Source organism: Anomaloglossus baeobatrachus, unplaced genomic scaffold, assembly GCF_048569485.1.
Source record: "Anomaloglossus baeobatrachus isolate aAnoBae1 unplaced genomic scaffold, aAnoBae1.hap1 Scaffold_201, whole genome shotgun sequence".
Taxonomy (NCBI): Eukaryota; Metazoa; Chordata; class Amphibia; order Anura; family Aromobatidae; genus Anomaloglossus; species Anomaloglossus baeobatrachus.
Window position 1 is genome coordinate 143,543 of NW_027441971.1, and position 16,486 is coordinate 160,028.

The 16,486-nt window shown below is 49.1% G+C and overlaps 11 non-coding genes across 11 annotated transcripts; all 11 read left to right on the forward strand.

The window, feature by feature from the left end:
- Positions 1-137: 137 nt before the first annotated feature.
- LOC142260885 (U2 spliceosomal RNA) lies at positions 138-321 on the forward strand. The gene has a single exon (XR_012728737.1). It is a non-coding gene; the product is annotated as a U2 spliceosomal RNA (small nuclear RNA).
- A 1,331-nt stretch (positions 322-1,652) lies between these two features.
- On the forward strand, positions 1,653-1,836 carry LOC142260910 (U2 spliceosomal RNA). The gene has a single exon (XR_012728758.1). It is a non-coding gene; the product is annotated as a U2 spliceosomal RNA (small nuclear RNA).
- A 1,328-nt stretch (positions 1,837-3,164) lies between these two features.
- On the forward strand, positions 3,165-3,352 carry LOC142260931 (U2 spliceosomal RNA). The gene has a single exon (XR_012728775.1). It is a non-coding gene; the product is annotated as a U2 spliceosomal RNA (small nuclear RNA).
- Positions 3,353-4,683: 1,331 nt separating this feature from the next.
- LOC142260911 (U2 spliceosomal RNA) lies at positions 4,684-4,867 on the forward strand. Its single transcript, XR_012728759.1, has one exon. It is a non-coding gene; the product is annotated as a U2 spliceosomal RNA (small nuclear RNA).
- A 1,328-nt stretch (positions 4,868-6,195) lies between these two features.
- LOC142260932 (U2 spliceosomal RNA) lies at positions 6,196-6,383 on the forward strand. The gene has a single exon (XR_012728776.1). It is a non-coding gene; the product is annotated as a U2 spliceosomal RNA (small nuclear RNA).
- Positions 6,384-7,714: 1,331 nt separating this feature from the next.
- On the forward strand, positions 7,715-7,898 carry LOC142260912 (U2 spliceosomal RNA). Its single transcript, XR_012728760.1, has one exon. It is a non-coding gene; the product is annotated as a U2 spliceosomal RNA (small nuclear RNA).
- A 1,331-nt stretch (positions 7,899-9,229) lies between these two features.
- LOC142260921 (U2 spliceosomal RNA) lies at positions 9,230-9,413 on the forward strand. Its single transcript, XR_012728768.1, has one exon. It is a non-coding gene; the product is annotated as a U2 spliceosomal RNA (small nuclear RNA).
- Positions 9,414-10,730: 1,317 nt separating this feature from the next.
- On the forward strand, positions 10,731-10,915 carry LOC142260924 (U2 spliceosomal RNA). Its single transcript, XR_012728770.1, has one exon. It is a non-coding gene; the product is annotated as a U2 spliceosomal RNA (small nuclear RNA).
- A 1,331-nt stretch (positions 10,916-12,246) lies between these two features.
- Positions 12,247-12,430, forward strand: LOC142260913 (U2 spliceosomal RNA). The gene has a single exon (XR_012728761.1). It is a non-coding gene; the product is annotated as a U2 spliceosomal RNA (small nuclear RNA).
- Positions 12,431-13,761: 1,331 nt separating this feature from the next.
- LOC142260914 (U2 spliceosomal RNA) lies at positions 13,762-13,945 on the forward strand. The gene has a single exon (XR_012728762.1). It is a non-coding gene; the product is annotated as a U2 spliceosomal RNA (small nuclear RNA).
- A 1,332-nt stretch (positions 13,946-15,277) lies between these two features.
- Positions 15,278-15,461, forward strand: LOC142260907 (U2 spliceosomal RNA). Its single transcript, XR_012728756.1, has one exon. It is a non-coding gene; the product is annotated as a U2 spliceosomal RNA (small nuclear RNA).
- Positions 15,462-16,486: the final 1,025 nt, after the last annotated feature.

The following is a 16,486-nucleotide window of genomic DNA, read 5'->3' on the forward strand; positions in this document are numbered from 1 at the left end:
GGAGGGGCCCGGGCTTGCACAACCGCCGGCCTTGGGGATTGTTGCGCCTTTTGGTGCTTACGTCCCCTTTTGGCTGGTGGTTCCTGGGCTCGGGAGGCGATCACCTGCGGCACTGCGCTTTTGTGTGGTGGCCGATGACCGTTTCTGAAATTTGCGGATGAAATCTCATCTGTTCTTATCAGTTTAATATCTGATACGTCCCCTATCTGGGGACCATATATTAAATGGATTTTTAGAACAGGGAGATGGAAAAAGAGCTTGCTCTGTCCACTCCACGCATTGACCTGGTATTGCAGTACCTCCAGGAGCGGTGCACCCCTTCTTAACCCAGTTTCCAAAAGCAGAACTCAATTCACCTGATTCATATTAGCCCGATTAACGAATTGAAAGAAAGCAAGCAACTTCATATGCACCTCAATTTGACCCATTCACTTTTCACTTTTTACTTGCTTTATTCATCCAAATAGCAAACTCATCACCACTCAACTTCACCAACTCTGCTATGTCCCGTGCAGTATCTTGTTCTCAGTCTAATCTAGATCATGTGCAATTGAATGGAATAGATCCCTTTTGGACAAAGTGGAGTCAGCTGCTGCAGTGACCACAGGTGTGTTGCAACCTGCTGCGTAGCCTGATACCGCAATATAAGGAACGTCAAATACTAAGAATGGGCAACCTATGAAAGAATTAGTACTTTCATTAAGTATACTAAACCGGCTAATTGGGAATAGACAAACTGTAAAAAGCCCTCTGAGAAAGCCCCCCTCTAACCTTTGTTAGTACGCTTTTCTGTAGTCTGCCTGTTGATGTATTTTCCGTTTGAACAGTGCACAGCATGAAGAGACGGAACACTGGCGGCTTGTCACAATGCCCCCCGCTGACCTCACAATAGCGCTGCTGCCTAGAAAGCTAGCTGCGCAGCAGAAGTTTCTCTTTGGGTGGGAGGTGGGCTAGTGGAAGGAGGGGTCAAGCCGTTTTTTTCCCGGGTGGTAGGGGGATGACAGGACAAGGAATGCGGGGGGTGAGAAGGGTTCAGAGGGCAGGGTTTGGGGGCTGGGAAGTGAAGGGAAAAAATTAGGGTTTGGGGATGATGAAAGGGCTTTCTACAGGTAAGGATGTCAAAGGGTGGCAGTGACGGAAAGTCAGGCGACCTGTCCTGTCCGTCTTTTTGTATCATGAATTGGAAAGACTGCAAGGGGCAGGGGAGGTGCTTGTGCCCAAAAGGAGGAGTTATTCAGATTCATTGCAGTGGGCGGCGGCTGCAAAACGCACCATTCTTCGTGTTTTTGCTGTGCAAAGCAGCCTTTTCAAGGGTTGGCTTGGGTGACAAAATGTCTTCTGTAGGCGTGGGTTTGTCTCCCTCTCACTCTCTCTCCCTAACATGTGTCCGGCATAGGCCAGGGTGCCACTCGAGGCCCAAACCAATTCTGGTTATCGCTTCTCGGCCTTTTGGCTAAGATCAAGTGTAGTCCCTTCATTGGGTTTGCCTTGGTCTTGGCTGGGAGGGGCCCGGGCTTGCACAACCGCCGGCCTCGGGGATTGTTGCGCCTTTTGGTGCTTACGTCCCCTTTTGGCTGGTGGTTCCTAGGCTCGGGAGGCGATCACCCAGGCACTGCGCTTTTGTGTGGTGGCCTGCTGGCCTTCGGGGCTACCTTGATTCTGAAAATTGCGGATGAAATCTCATCTGTTCTTATCAGTTTAATATCTGATACGTCCCCTATCTGGGGACCATATATTAAATGGATTTTTAGAACAGGGAGATGGAAAAAGAGCTTGCTCTGTCCACTCCACGCATTGACCTGGTATTGCAGTACCTCCAGGAGCGGTGCACCCCTTCTTAACCCAGTTTCCAAAAGCAGAACTCAATTCACCTGATTCATATTAGCCCGATTAACGAATTGAAAGAAAGCAAGCAACTTCATATGCACCTCAATTTGGCCCATTCACTTTTCACTTTTTACTTGCTTTATTCATCCAAATAGCAAACTCATCACCACTCAACTTCACCAACTCTGCTATGTCCCGTGCAGTATCTTGTTCTCAGTCTAATCTAGATCATGTGCAATTGAATGGAATAGATCCCTTTTGGACAAAGTGGAGTCAGCTGCTGCAGTGACCACAGGTGTGTTGCAACCTGCTGCGTAGCCTGATACCGCAATATAAGGAACGTCAAATACTAAGAATGGGCGACCTATGAAAGAATTAGTACTTTCATTAAGTATACTAAACCGGCTAATTGGGAATAGACAAACTGTAAAAAGCCCTCTGAGAAAGCCCCCCTCTAACCTTTGTTAGTACGCTTTTCTGTAGTCTGCCTGTTGATGTATTTTCCGTTTGAACAGTGCACAGCATGAAGAGACGGAACACTGGCGGCTTGTCACAATGCCCCCCGCTGACCTCACAATAGCGCTGCTGCCTAGAAAGCTAGCTGCGCAGCAGAAGTTTCTCTTTGGGTGGGAGGTGGGCTAGTGGAAGGAGGGGTCAAGCCGTTTTTTTCCCGGGTGGTAGGGGGATGACAGGACAAGGAATGCGGGGGGTGAGAAGGGTTCAGAGGGCAGGGTTTGGGGGCTGGGAAGTGAAGGGAAAAAATTAGGGTTTGGGGATGATGAAAGGGCTTTCTACAGGTAAGGATGTCAAAGGGTGGCAGTGACGGAAAGTCAGGCGACCTGTCCTGTCCGTCTTTTTGTATCATGAATTGGAAAGACTGCAAGGGGCAGGGGAGGTGCTTGTGCCCAAAAGGAGGAGTTATTCAGATTCATTGCAGTGGGCGGCGGCTGCAAAACGCACCATTCTTCGTGTTTTTGCTGTGCAAAGCAGCCTTTTCAAGGGTTGGCTTGGGTGACAAAATGTCTTCTGTAGGCGTGGGTTTGTCTCCCTCTCACTCTCTCTCCCTAACATGTGTCCGGCATAGGCCAGGGTGCCACTCGAGGCCCAAACCAATTCTGGTTATCGCTTCTCGGCCTTTTGGCTAAGATCAAGTGTAGTCCCTTCATTGGGTTTTCCTTGGTCTTGGCTGGGAGGGGCCCGGGCTTGCACAACCGCCGGCCTCGGGGATTGTTGCGCCTTTTGGTGCTTACGTCCCCTTATGGCTGGTGGTTCCTGGGCTCAGGAGGCGATCACCTGCGGCACTGCGCTTTTGTGTGGTGGCCGATGACCGTTTTCTGAAATTTGCGGATGAAATCTAAAAAAAAAAAAAAAATCTGTTCTTATCAGTTTAATATCTGATACGTCCCCTATCTGGGGACCATATATTAAATGGATTTTTAGAACAGGGAGATGGAAAAAGAGCTTGCTCTGTCCACTCCACGCATTGACCTGGTATTGCAGTACCTCCAGGAGCGGTGCACCCCTTCTTAACCCAGTTTCCAAAAGCAGAACTCAATTCACCTGATTCATATTAGCCCGATTAACGAATTGAAAGAAAGCAAGCAACTTCATATGCACCTCAATTTGACCCATTCACTTTTCACTTTTTACTTGCTTTATTCATCCAAATAGCAAACTCATCACCACTCAACTTCACCAACTCTGCTATGTCCCGTGCAGTATCTTGTTCTCAGTCTAATCTAGATCATGTGCAATTGAATGGAATAGATCCCTTTTGGACAAAGTGGAGTCAGCTGCTGCAGTGACCACAGGTGTGTTGCAACCTGCTGCGTAGCCTGATACCGCAATATAAGGAACGTCAAATACTAAGAATGGGCGACCTATGAAAGAATTAGTACTTTCATTAAGTATACTAAACCGGCTAATTGGGAATAGACAAACTGTAAAAAGCCCTCTGAGAAAGCCCCCCTCTAACCTTTGTTAGTACGCTTTTCTGTAGTCTGCCTGTTGATGTATTTTCCGTTTGAACAGTGCACAGCATGAAGAGACGGAACACTGGCGGCTTGTCACAATGCCCCCCGCTGACCTCACAATAGCGCTGCTGCCTAGAAAGCTAGCTGCGCAGCAGAAGTTTCTCTTTGGGTGGGAGGTGGGCTAGTGGAAGGAGGGGTCAAGCCGTTTTTTTCCCGGGTGGTAGGGGGATGACAGGACAAGGAATGCGGGGGGTGAGAAGGGTTCAGAGGGCAGGGTTTGGGGGCTGGGAAGTGAAGGGAAAAAATTAGGGTTTGGGGATGATGAAAGGGCTTTCTACAGGTAAGGATGTCAAAGGGTGGCAGTGACGGAAAGTCAGGCGACCTGTCCTGTCCGTCTTTTTGTATCATGAATTGGAAAGACTGCAAGGGGCAGGGGAGGTGCTTGTGCCCAAAAGGAGGAGTTATTCAGATTCATTGCAGTGGGCGGCGGCTGCAAAACGCACCATTCTTCGTGTTTTTGCTGTGCAAAGCAGCCTTTTCAAGGGTTGGCTTGGGTGACAAAATGTCTTCTGTAGGCGTGGGTTTGTCTCCCTCTCACTCTCTCTCCCTAACATGTGTCCGGCATAGGCCAGGGTGCCACTCGAGGCCCAAACCAATTCTGGTTATCGCTTCTCGGCCTTTTGGCTAAGATCAAGTGTAGTCCCTTCATTGGGTTTGCCTTGGTCTTGGCTGGGAGGGGCCCGGGCTTGCACAACCGCCGGCCTCGGGGATTGTTGCGCCTTTTGGTGCTTACGTCCCCTTTTGGCTGGTGGTTCCTAGGCTCGGGAGGCGATCACCCAGGCACTGCGCTTTTGTGTGGTGGCCTGCTGGCCTTCGGGGCTACCTTGATTCTGAAAATTGCGGATGAAATCTCATCTGTTCTTATCAGTTTAATATCTGATACGTCCCCTATCTGGGGACCATATATTAAATGGATTTTTAGAACAGGGAGATGGAAAAAGAGCTTGCTCTGTCCACTCCACGCATTGACCTGGTATTGCAGTACCTCCAGGAGCGGTGCACCCCTTCTTAACCCAGTTTCCAAAAGCAGAACTCAATTCACCTGATTCATATTAGCCCGATTAACGAATTGAAAGAAAGCAAGCAACTTCATATGCACCTCAATTTGGCCCATTCACTTTTCACTTTTTACTTGCTTTATTCATCCAAATAGCAAACTCATCACCACTCAACTTCACCAACTCTGCTATGTCCCGTGCAGTATCTTGTTCTCAGTCTAATCTAGATCATGTGCAATTGAATGGAATAGATCCCTTTTGGACAAAGTGGAGTCAGCTGCTGCAGTGACCACAGGTGTGTTGCAACCTGCTGCGTAGCCTGATACCGCAATATAAGGAACGTCAAATACTAAGAATGGGCGACCTATGAAAGAATTAGTACTTTCATTAAGTATACTAAACCGGCTAATTGGGAATAGACAAACTGTAAAAAGCCCTCTGAGAAAGCCCCCCTCTAACCTTTGTTAGTACGCTTTTCTGTAGTCTGCCTGTTGATGTATTTTCCGTTTGAACAGTGCACAGCATGAAGAGACGGAACACTGGCGGCTTGTCACAATGCCCCCCGCTGACCTCACAATAGCGCTGCTGCCTAGAAAGCTAGCTGCGCAGCAGAAGTTTCTCTTTGGGTGGGAGGTGGGCTAGTGGAAGGAGGGGTCAAGCCGTTTTTTTCCCGGGTGGTAGGGGGATGACAGGACAAGGAATGCGGGGGGTGAGAAGGGTTCAGAGGGCAGGGTTTGGGGGCTGGGAAGTGAAGGGAAAAGATTAGGGTTTGGGGATGATGAAAGGGCTTTCTACAGGTAAAGATGTCAAAGGGTGGCAGTGACGGAAAGTCAGGCGACCTGTCCTGTCCGTCTTTTTGTATCATGAATTGGAAAGACTGCAAGGGGCAGGGGAGGTGCTTGTGCCCAAAAGGAGGAGTTATTCAGATTCATTGCAGTGGGCGGCGGCTGCAAAACGCACCATTCTTCGTGTTTTTGCTGTGCAAAGCAGCCTTTTCAAGGGTTGGCTTGGGTGACAAAATGTCTTCTGTAGGCGTGGGTTTGTCTCCCTCTCACTCTCTCTCCCTAACATGTGTCCGGCATAGGCCAGGGTGCCACTCGAGGCCCAAACCAATTCTGGTTATCGCTTCTCGGCCTTTTGGCTAAGATCAAGTGTAGTCCCTTCATTGGGTTTGCCTTGGTCTTGGCTGGGAGGGGCCCGGGCTTGCACAACCGCCGGCCTCGGGGATTGTTGCGCCTTTTGGTGCTTACGTCCCCTTATGGCTGGTGGTTCCTGGGCTCGGGAGGCGATCACCTGCGGCACTGCGCTTTTGTGTGGTGGCCGATGACCGTTTTCTGAAATTTGCGGATGAAATCTAAAAAAAAAAAAAAAATCTGTTCTTATCAGTTTAATATCTGATACGTCCCCTATCTGGGGACCATATATTAAATGGATTTTTAGAACAGGGAGATGGAAAAAGAGCTTGCTCTGTCCACTCCACGCATTGACCTGGTATTGCAGTACCTCCAGGAGCGGTGCACCCCTTCTTAACCCAGTTTCCAAAAGCAGAACTCAATTCACCTGATTCATATTAGCCCGATTAACGAATTGAAAGAAAGCAAGCAACTTCATATGCACCTCAATTTGACCCATTCACTTTTCACTTTTTACTTGCTTTATTCATCCAAATAGCAAACTCATCACCACTCAACTTCACCAACTCTGCTATGTCCCGTGCAGTATCTTGTTCTCAGTCTAATCTAGATCATGTGCAATTGAATGGAATAGATCCCTTTTGGACAAAGTGGAGTCAGCTGCTGCAGTGACCACAGGTGTGTTGCAACCTGCTGCGTAGCCTGATACCGCAATATAAGGAACGTCAAATACTAAGAATGGGCGACCTATGAAAGAATTAGTACTTTCATTAAGTATACTAAACCGGCTAATTGGGAATAGACAAACTGTAAAAAGCCCTCTGAGAAAGCCCCCCTCTAACCTTTGTTAGTACGCTTTTCTGTAGTCTGCCTGTTGATGTATTTTCCGTTTGAACAGTGCACAGCATGAAGAGACGGAACACTGGCGGCTTGTCACAATGCCCCCCGCTGACCTCACAATAGCGCTGCTGCCTAGAAAGCTAGCTGCGCAGCAGAAGTTTCTCTTTGGGTGGGAGGTGGGCTAGTGGAAGGAGGGGTCAAGCCGTTTTTTTCCCGGGTGGTAGGGGGATGACAGGACAAGGAATGCGGGGGGTGAGAAGGGTTCAGAGGGCAGGGTTTGGGGGCTGGGAAGTGAAGGGAAAAAATTAGGGTTTGGGGATGATGAAAGGGCTTTCTACAGGTAAGGATGTCAAAGGGTGGCAGTGACGGAAAGTCAGGCGACCTGTCCTGTCCGTCTTTTTGTATCATGAATTGGAAAGACTGCAAGGGGCAGGGGAGGTGCTTGTGCCCAAAAGGAGGAGTTATTCAGATTCATTGCAGTGGGCGGCGGCTGCAAAACGCACCATTCTTCGTGTTTTTGCTGTGCAAAGCAGCCTTTTCAAGGGTTGGCTTGGGTGACAAAATGTCTTCTGTAGGCGTGGGTTTGTCTCCCTCTCACTCTCTCTCCCTAACATGTGTCCGGCATAGGCCAGGGTGCCACTCGAGGCCCAAACCAATTCTGGTTATCGCTTCTCGGCCTTTTGGCTAAGATCAAGTGTAGTCCCTTCATTGGGTTTGCCTTGGTCTTGGCTGGGAGGGGCCCGGGCTTGCACAACCGCCGGCCTCGGGGATTGTTGCGCCTTTTGGTGCTTACGTCCCCTTTTGGCTGGTGGTTCCTGGGCTCGGGAGGCGATCACCCAGGCACTGCGCTTTTGTGTGGTGGCCTGCTGGCCTTCGGGGCTACCTTGATTCTGAAAATTGCGGATGAAATCTCATCTGTTCTTATCAGTTTAATATCTGATACGTCCCCTATCTGGGGACCATATATTAAATGGATTTTTAGAACAGGGAGATGGAAAAAGAGCTTGCTCTGTCCACTCCACGCATTGACCTGGTATTGCAGTACCTCCAGGAGCGGTGCACCCCTTCTTAACCCAGTTTCCAAAAGCAGAACTCAATTCACCTGATTCATATTAGCCCGATTAACGAATTGAAAGAAAGCAAGCAACTTCATATGCACCTCAATTTGGCCCATTCACTTTTCACTTTTTACTTGCTTTATTCATCCAAATAGCAAACTCATCACCACTCAACTTCACCAACTCTGCTATGTCCCGTGCAGTATCTTGTTCTCAGTCTAATCTAGATCATGTGCAATTGAATGGAATAGATCCCTTTTGGACAAAGTGGAGTCAGCTGCTGCAGTGACCACAGGTGTGTTGCAACCTGCTGCGTAGCCTGATACCGCAATATAAGGAACGTCAAATACTAAGAATGGGCGACCTATGAAAGAATTAGTACTTTCATTAAGTATACTAAACCGGCTAATTGGGAATAGACAAACTGTAAAAAGCCCTCTGAGAAAGCCCCCCTCTAACCTTTGTTAGTACGCTTTTCTGTAGTCTGCCTGTTGATGTATTTTCCGTTTGAACAGTGCACAGCATGAAGAGACGGAACACTGGCGGCTTGTCACAATGCCCCCCGCTGACCTCACAATAGCGCTGCTGCCTAGAAAGCTAGCTGCGCAGCAGAAGTTTCTCTTTGGGTGGGAGGTGGGCTAGTGGAAGGAGGGGTCAAGCCGTTTTTTTCCCGGGTGGTAGGGGGATGACAGGACAAGGAATGCGGGGGGTGAGAAGGGTTCAGAGGGCAGGGTTTGGGGGCTGGGAAGTGAAGGGAAAAGATTAGGGTTTGGGGATGATGAAAGGGCTTTCTACAGGTAAGGATGTCAAAGGGTGGCAGTGACGGAAAGTCAGGCGACCTGTCCTGTCCGTCTTTTTGTATCATGAATTGGAAAGACTGCAAGGGGCAGGGGAGGTGCTTGTGCCCAAAAGGAGGAGTTATTCAGATTCATTGCAGTGGGCGGCGGCTGCAAAACGCACCATTCTTCGTGTTTTTGCTGTGCAAAGCAGCCTTTTCAAGGGTTGGCTTGGGTGACAAAATGTCTTCTGTAGGCGTGGGTTTGTCTCCCTCTCACTCTCTCTCCCTAACATGTGTCCGGCATAGGCCAGGGTGCCACTCGAGGCCCAAACCAATTCTGGTTATCGCTTCTCGGCCTTTTGGCTAAGATCAAGTGTAGTCCCTTCATTGGGTTTGCCTTGGTCTTGGCTGGGAGGGGCCCGGGCTTGCACAACCGCCGGCCTCGGGGATTGTTGCGCCTTTTGGTGCTTACGTCCCCTTTTGGCTGGTGGTTCCTAGGCTCGGGAGGCGATCACCCAGGCACTGCGCTTTTGTGTGGTGGCCTGCTGGCCTTTGGGGCTACCTTGATTCTGAAAATTGCGGATGAAATCTCATCTGTTCTTATCAGTTTAATATCTGATACGTCCCCTATCTGGGGACCATATATTAAATGGATTTTTAGAACAGGGAGATGGAAAAAGAGCTTGCTCTGTCCACTCCACGCATTGACCTGGTATTGCAGTACCTCCAGGAGCGGTGCACCCCTTCTTAACCCAGTTTCCAAAAGCAGAACTCAATTCACCTGATTCATATTAGCCCGATTAACGAATTGAAAGAAAGCAAGCAACTTCATATGCACCTCAATTTGGCCCATTCACTTTTCACTTTTTACTTGCTTTATTCATCCAAATAGCAAACTCATCACCACTCAACTTCACCAACTCTGCTATGTCCCGTGCAGTATCTTGTTCTCAGTCTAATCTAGATCATGTGCAATTGAATGGAATAGATCCCTTTTGGACAAAGTGGAGTCAGCTGCTGCAGTGACCACAGGTGTGTTGCAACCTGCTGCGTAGCCTGATACCGCAATATAAGGAACGTCAAATACTAAGAATGGGCGACCTATGAAAGAATTAGTACTTTCATTAAGTATACTAAACCGGCTAATTGGGAATAGACAAACTGTAAAAAGCCCTCTGAGAAAGCCCCCCTCTAACCTTTGTTAGTACGCTTTTCTGTAGTCTGCCTGTTGATGTATTTTCCGTTTGAACAGTGCACAGCATGAAGAGACGGAACACTGGCGGCTTGTCACAATGCCCCCCGCTGACCTCACAATAGCGCTGCTGCCTAGAAAGCTAGCTGCGCAGCAGAAGTTTCTCTTTGGGTGGGAGGTGGGCTAGTGGAAGGAGGGGTCAAGCCGTTTTTTTCCCGGGTGGTAGGGGGATGACAGGACAAGGAATGCGGGGGGTGAGAAGGGTTCAGAGGGCAGGGTTTGGGGGCTGGGAAGTGAAGGGAAAAGATTAGGGTTTGGGGATGATGAAAGGGCTTTCTACAGGTAAGGATGTCAAAGGGTGGCAGTGACGGAAAGTCAGGCGACCTGTCCTGTCCGTCTTTTTGTATCATGAATTGGAAAGACTGCAAGGGGCAGGGGAGGTGCTTGTGCCCAAAAGGAGGAGTTATTCAGATTCATTGCAGTGGGCGGCGGCTGCAAAACGCACCATTCTTCGTGTTTTTGCTGTGCAAAGCAGCCTTTTCAAGGGTTGGCTTGGGTGACAAAATGTCTTCTGTAGGCGTGGGTTTGTCTCCCTCTCACTCTCTCTCCCTAACATGTGTCCGGCATAGGCCAGGGTGCCACTCGAGGCCCAAACCAATTCTGGTTATCGCTTCTCGGCCTTTTGGCTAAGATCAAGTGTAGTCCCTTCATTGGGTTTGCCTTGGTCTTGGCTGGGAGGGGCCCGGGCTTGCACAACCGCCGGCCTCGGGGATTGTTGCGCCTTTTGGTGCTTACGTCCCCTTATGGCTGGTGGTTCCTGGGCTCGGGAGGCGATCACCTGCGGCACTGCGCTTTTGTGTGGTGGCCGATGACCGTTTTCTGAAATTTGCGTATGAAATCTCATCTGTTCTTATCAGTTTAATATCTGATACGTCCCCTATCTGGGGACCATATATTAAATGGATTTTTAGAACAGGGAGATGGAAAAAGAGCTTGCTCTGTCCACTCCACGCATTGACCTGGTATTGCAGTACCTCCAGGAGCGGTGCACCCCTTCTTAACCCAGTTTCCAAAAGCAGAACTCAATTCACCTGATTCATATTAGCCCGATTAACGAATTGAAAGAAAGCAAGCAACTTGATATGCACCTCAATTTGGCCCATTCACTTTTCACTTTTTACTTGCTTTATTCATCCAAATAGCAAACTCATCACCACTCAACTGCACCAACTCTGCTATGTCCCGTGCAGTATCTTGTTCTCAGTCTAATCTAGATCATGTGCAATTGAATGGAATAGATCCCTTTTGGACAAAGTGGAGTCAGCTGCTGCAGTGACCACAGGTGTGTTGCAACCTGCTGCGTAGCCTGATACCGCAATATAAGGAACGTCAAATACTAAGAATGGGCGACCTATGAAAGAATTAGTACTTTCATTAAGTATACTAAACCGGCTAATTGGGAATAGACAAACTGTAAAAAGCCCTCTGAGAAAGCCCCCCTCTAACCTTTGTTAGTACGCTTTTCTGTAGTCTGCCTGTTGATGTATTTTCCGTTTGAACAGTGCACAGCATGAAGAGACGGAACACTGGCGGCTTGTCACAATGCCCCCCGCTGACCTCACAATAGCGCTGCTGCCTAGAAAGCTAGCTGCGCAGCAGAAGTTTCTCTTTGGGTGGGAGGTGGGCTAGTGGAAGGAGGGGTCAAGCCGTTTTTTTCCCGGGTGGTAGGGGGATGACAGGACAAGGAATGCGGGGGGTGAGAAGGGTTCAGAGGGCAGGGTTTGGGGGCTGGGAAGTGAAGGGAAAAGATTAGGGTTTGGGGATGATGAAAGGGCTTTCTACAGGTAAGGATGTCAAAGGGTGGCAGTGACGGAAAGTCAGGCGACCTGTCCTGTCCGTCTTTTTGTATCATGAATTGGAAAGACTGCAAGGGGCAGGGGAGGTGCTTGTGCCCAAAAGGAGGAGTTATTCAGATTCATTGCAGTGGGCGGCGGCTGCAAAACGCACCATTCTTCGTGTTTTTGCTGTGCAAAGCAGCCTTTTCAAGGGTTGGCTTGGGTGACAAAATGTCTTCTGTAGGCGTGGGTTTGTCTCCCTCTCACTCTCTCTCCCTAACATGTGTCCGGCATAGGCCAGGGTGCCACTCGAGGCCCAAACCAATTCTGGTTATCGCTTCTCGGCCTTTTGGCTAAGATCAAGTGTAGTCCCTTCATTGGGTTTGCCTTGGTCTTGGCTGGGAGGGGCCCGGGCTTGCACAACCGCCGGCCTCGGGGATTGTTGCGCCTTTTGGTGCTTACATCCTCTTTTGGCTGGTGGTTCCTGGGCTCGGGAGGCGATCACCCAGGCACTGCGCTTTTGTGTGGTGGCCTGCTGGCCTTCGGGGCTACCTTGATTCTGAAAATTGCGGATGAAATCTCATCTGTTCTTATCAGTTTAATATCTGATACGTCCCCTATCTGGGGACCATATATTAAATGGATTTTTAGAACAGGGAGATGGAAAAAGAGCTTGCTCTGTCCACTCCACGCATTGACCTGGTATTGCAGTACCTCCAGGAGCGGTGCACCCCTTCTTAACCCAGTTTCCAAAAGCAGAACTCAATTCACCTGATTCATATTAGCCCGATTAACGAATTGAAAGAAAGCAAGCAACTTCATATGCACCTCAATTTGGCCCATTCACTTTTCACTTTTTACTTGCTTTATTCATCCAAATAGCAAACTCATCACCACTCAACTTCACCAACTCTGCTATGTCCCGTGCAGTATCTTGTTCTCAGTCTAATCTAGATCATGTGCAATTGAATGGAATAGATCCCTTTTGGACAAAGTGGAGTCAGCTGCTGCAGTGACCACAGGTGTGTTGCAACCTGCTGCGTAGCCTGATACCGCAATATAAGGAACGTCAAATACTAAGAATGGGCGACCTATGAAAGAATTAGTACTTTCATTAAGTATACTAAACCGGCTAATTGGGAATAGACAAACTGTAAAAAGCCCTCTGAGAAAGCCCCCCTCTAACCTTTGTTAGTACGCTTTTCTGTAGTCTGCCTGTTGATGTATTTTCCGTTTGAACAGTGCACAGCATGAAGAGACGGAACACTGGCGGCTTGTCACAATGCCCCCCGCTGACCTCACAATAGCGCTGCTGCCTAGAAAGCTAGCTGCGCAGCAGAAGTTTCTCTTTGGGTGGGAGGTGGGCTAGTGGAAGGAGGGGTCAAGCCGTTTTTTTCCCGGGTGGTAGGGGGATGACAGGACAAGGAATGCGGGGGGTGAGAAGGGTTCAGAGGGCAGGGTTTGGGGGCTGGGAAGTGAAGGGAAAAGATTAGGGTTTGGGGATGATGAAAGGGCTTTCTACAGGTAAGGATGTCAAAGGGTGGCAGTGACGGAAAGTCAGGCGACCTGTCCTGTCCGTCTTTTTGTATCATGAATTGGAAAGACTGCAAGGGGCAGGGGAGGTGCTTGTGCCCAAAAGGAGGAGTTATTCAGATTCATTGCAGTGGGCGGCGGCTGCAAAACGCACCATTCTTCGTGTTTTTGCTGTGCAAAGCAGCCTTTTCAAGGGTTGGCTTGGGTGACAAAATGTCTTCTGTAGGCGTGGGTTTGTCTCCCTCTCACTCTCTCTCCCTAACATGTGTCCGGCATAGGCCAGGGTGCCACTCGAGGCCCAAACCAATTCTGGTTATCGCTTCTCGGCCTTTTGGCTAAGATCAAGTGTAGTCCCTTCATTGGGTTTGCCTTGGTCTTGGCTGGGAGGGGCCCGGGCTTGCACAACCGCCGGCCTCGGGGATTGTTGCGCCTTTTGGTGCTTACGTCCCCTTGTGGCTGGTGGTTCCTGGGCTCGGGAGGCGATCACCCAGGCACTGCGCTTTTGTGTGGTGGCCTGCTGGCCTTCGGGGCTACCTTGATTCTGAAAATTGCGGATGAAATCTCATCTGTTCTTATCAGTTTAATATCTGATACGTCCCCTATCTGGGGACCATATATTAAATGGATTTTTAGAACAGGGAGATGGAAAAAGAGCTTGCTCTGTCCACTCCACGCATTGACCTGGTATTGCAGTACCTCCAGGAGCGGTGCACCCCTTCTTAACCCAGTTTCCAAAAGCAGAACTCAATTCACCTGATTCATATTAGCCCGATTAACGAATTGAAAGAAAGCAAGCAACTTCATATGCACCTCAATTTGGCCCATTCACTTTTCACTTTTTACTTGCTTTATTCATCCAAATAGCAAACTCATCACCACTCAACTTCACCAACTCTGCTATGTCCCGTGCAGTATCTTGTTCTCAGTCTAATCTAGATCATGTGCAATTGAATGGAATAGATCCCTTTTGGACAAAGTGGAGTCAGCTGCTGCAGTGACCACAGGTGTGTTGCAACCTGCTGCGTAGCCTGATACCGCAATATAAGGAACGTCAAATACTAAGAATGGGCGACCTATGAAAGAATTAGTACTTTCATTAAGTATACTAAACCGGCTAATTGGGAATAGACAAACTGTAAAAAGCCCTCTGAGAAAGCCCCCCTCTAACCTTTGTTAGTACGCTTTTCTGTAGTCTGCCTGTTGATGTATTTTCCGTTTGAACAGTGCACAGCATGAAGAGACGGAACACTGGCGGCTTGTCACAATGCCCCCCGCTGACCTCACAATAGCGCTGCTGCCTAGAAAGCTAGCTGCGCAGCAGAAGTTTCTCTTTGGGTGGGAGGTGGGCTAGTGGAAGGAGGGGTCAAGCCGTTTTTTTCCCGGGTGGTAGGGGGATGACAGGACAAGGAATGCGGGGGGTGAGAAGGGTTCAGAGGGCAGGGTTTGGGGGCTGGGAAGTGAAGGGAAAAGATTAGGGTTTGGGGATGATGAAAGGGCTTTCTACAGGTAAGGATGTCAAAGGGTGGCAGTGACGGAAAGTCAGGCGACCTGTCCTGTCCGTCTTTTTGTATCATGAATTGGAAAGACTGCAAGGGGCAGGGGAGGTGCTTGTGCCCAAAAGGAGGAGTTAATCAGATTCATTGCAGTGGGCGGCGGCTGCAAAACGCACCATTCTTCGTGTTTTTGCTGTGCAAAGCAGCCTTTTCAAGGGTTGGCTTGGGTGACAAAATGTCTTCTGTAGGCGTGGGTTTGTCTCCCTCTCACTCTCTCTCCCTAACATGTGTCCGGCATAGGCCAGGGTGCCACTCGAGGCCCAAACAAATTCTGGTTATCGCTTCTCGGCCTTTTGGCTAAGATCAAGTGTAGTCCCTTCATTGGGTTTGCCTTGGTCTTGGCTGGGAGGGGCCCGGGCTTGCACAACCGCCGGCCTTGGGGATTGTTGCGCCTTTTGGTGCTTACGTCCCCCTTTTGGCTGGTGGTTCCTGGGCTCGGGAGGCGATCACCCAGGCACTGCGCTTTTGTGTGGTGGCCTGCTGGCCTTCGGGGCTATCTTGATTCTGAAAATTGCGGATGAAATCTCATCTGTTCTTATCAGTTTAATATCTGATACGTCCCCTATCTGGGGACCATATATTAAATGGATTTTTAGAACAGGGAGATGGAAAAAGAGCTTGCTCTGTCCACTCCACGCATTGACCTGGTATTGCAGTACCTCCAGGAGCGGTGCACCCCTTCTTAACCCAGTTTCCAAAAGCAGAACTCAATTCACCTGATTCATATTAGCCCGATTAACGAATTGAAAGAAAGCAAGCAACTTCATATGCACCTCAATTTGGCCCATTCACTTTTCACTTTTTACTTGCTTTATTCATCCAAATAGCAAACTCATCACCACTCAACTTCACCAACTCTGCTATGTCCCGTGCAGTATCTTGTTCTCAGTCTAATCTAGATCATGTGCAATTGAATGGAATAGATCCCTTTTGGACAAAGTGGAGTCAGCTGCTGCAGTGACCACAGGTGTGTTGCAACCTGCTGCGTAGCCTGATACCGCAATATAAGGAACGTCAAATACTAAGAATGGGCGACCTATGAAAGAATTAGTACTTTCATTAAGTATACTAAACCGGCTAATTGGGAATAGACAAACTGTAAAAAGCCCTCTGAGAAAGCCCCCCTCTAACCTTTGTTAGTACGCTTTTCTGTAGTCTGCCTGTTGATGTATTTTCCGTTTGAACAGTGCACAGCATGAAGAGACGGAACACTGGCGGCTTGTCACAATGCCCCCCGCTGACCTCACAATAGCGCTGCTGCCTAGAAAGCTAGCTGCGCAGCAGAAGTTTCTCTTTGGGTGGGAGGTGGGCTAGTGGAAGGAGGGGTCAAGCCGTTTTTTTCCCGGGTGGTAGGGGGATGACAGGACAAGGAATGCGGGGGGTGAGAAGGGTTCAGAGGGCAGGGTTTGGGGGCTGGGAAGTGAAGGGAAAAGATTAGGGTTTGGGGATGATGAAAGGGCTTTCTACAGGTAAGGATGTCAAAGGGTGGCAGTGACGGAAAGTCAGGCGACCTGTCCTGTCCGTCTTTTTGTATCATGAATTGGAAAGACTGCAAGGGGCAGGGGAGGTGCTTGTGCCCAAAAGGAGGAGTTAATCAGATTCATTGCAGTGGGCGGCGGCTGCAAAACGCACCATTCTTCGTGTTTTTGCTGTGCAAAGCAGCCTTTTCAAGGGTTGGCTTGGGTGACAAAATGTCTTCTGTAGGC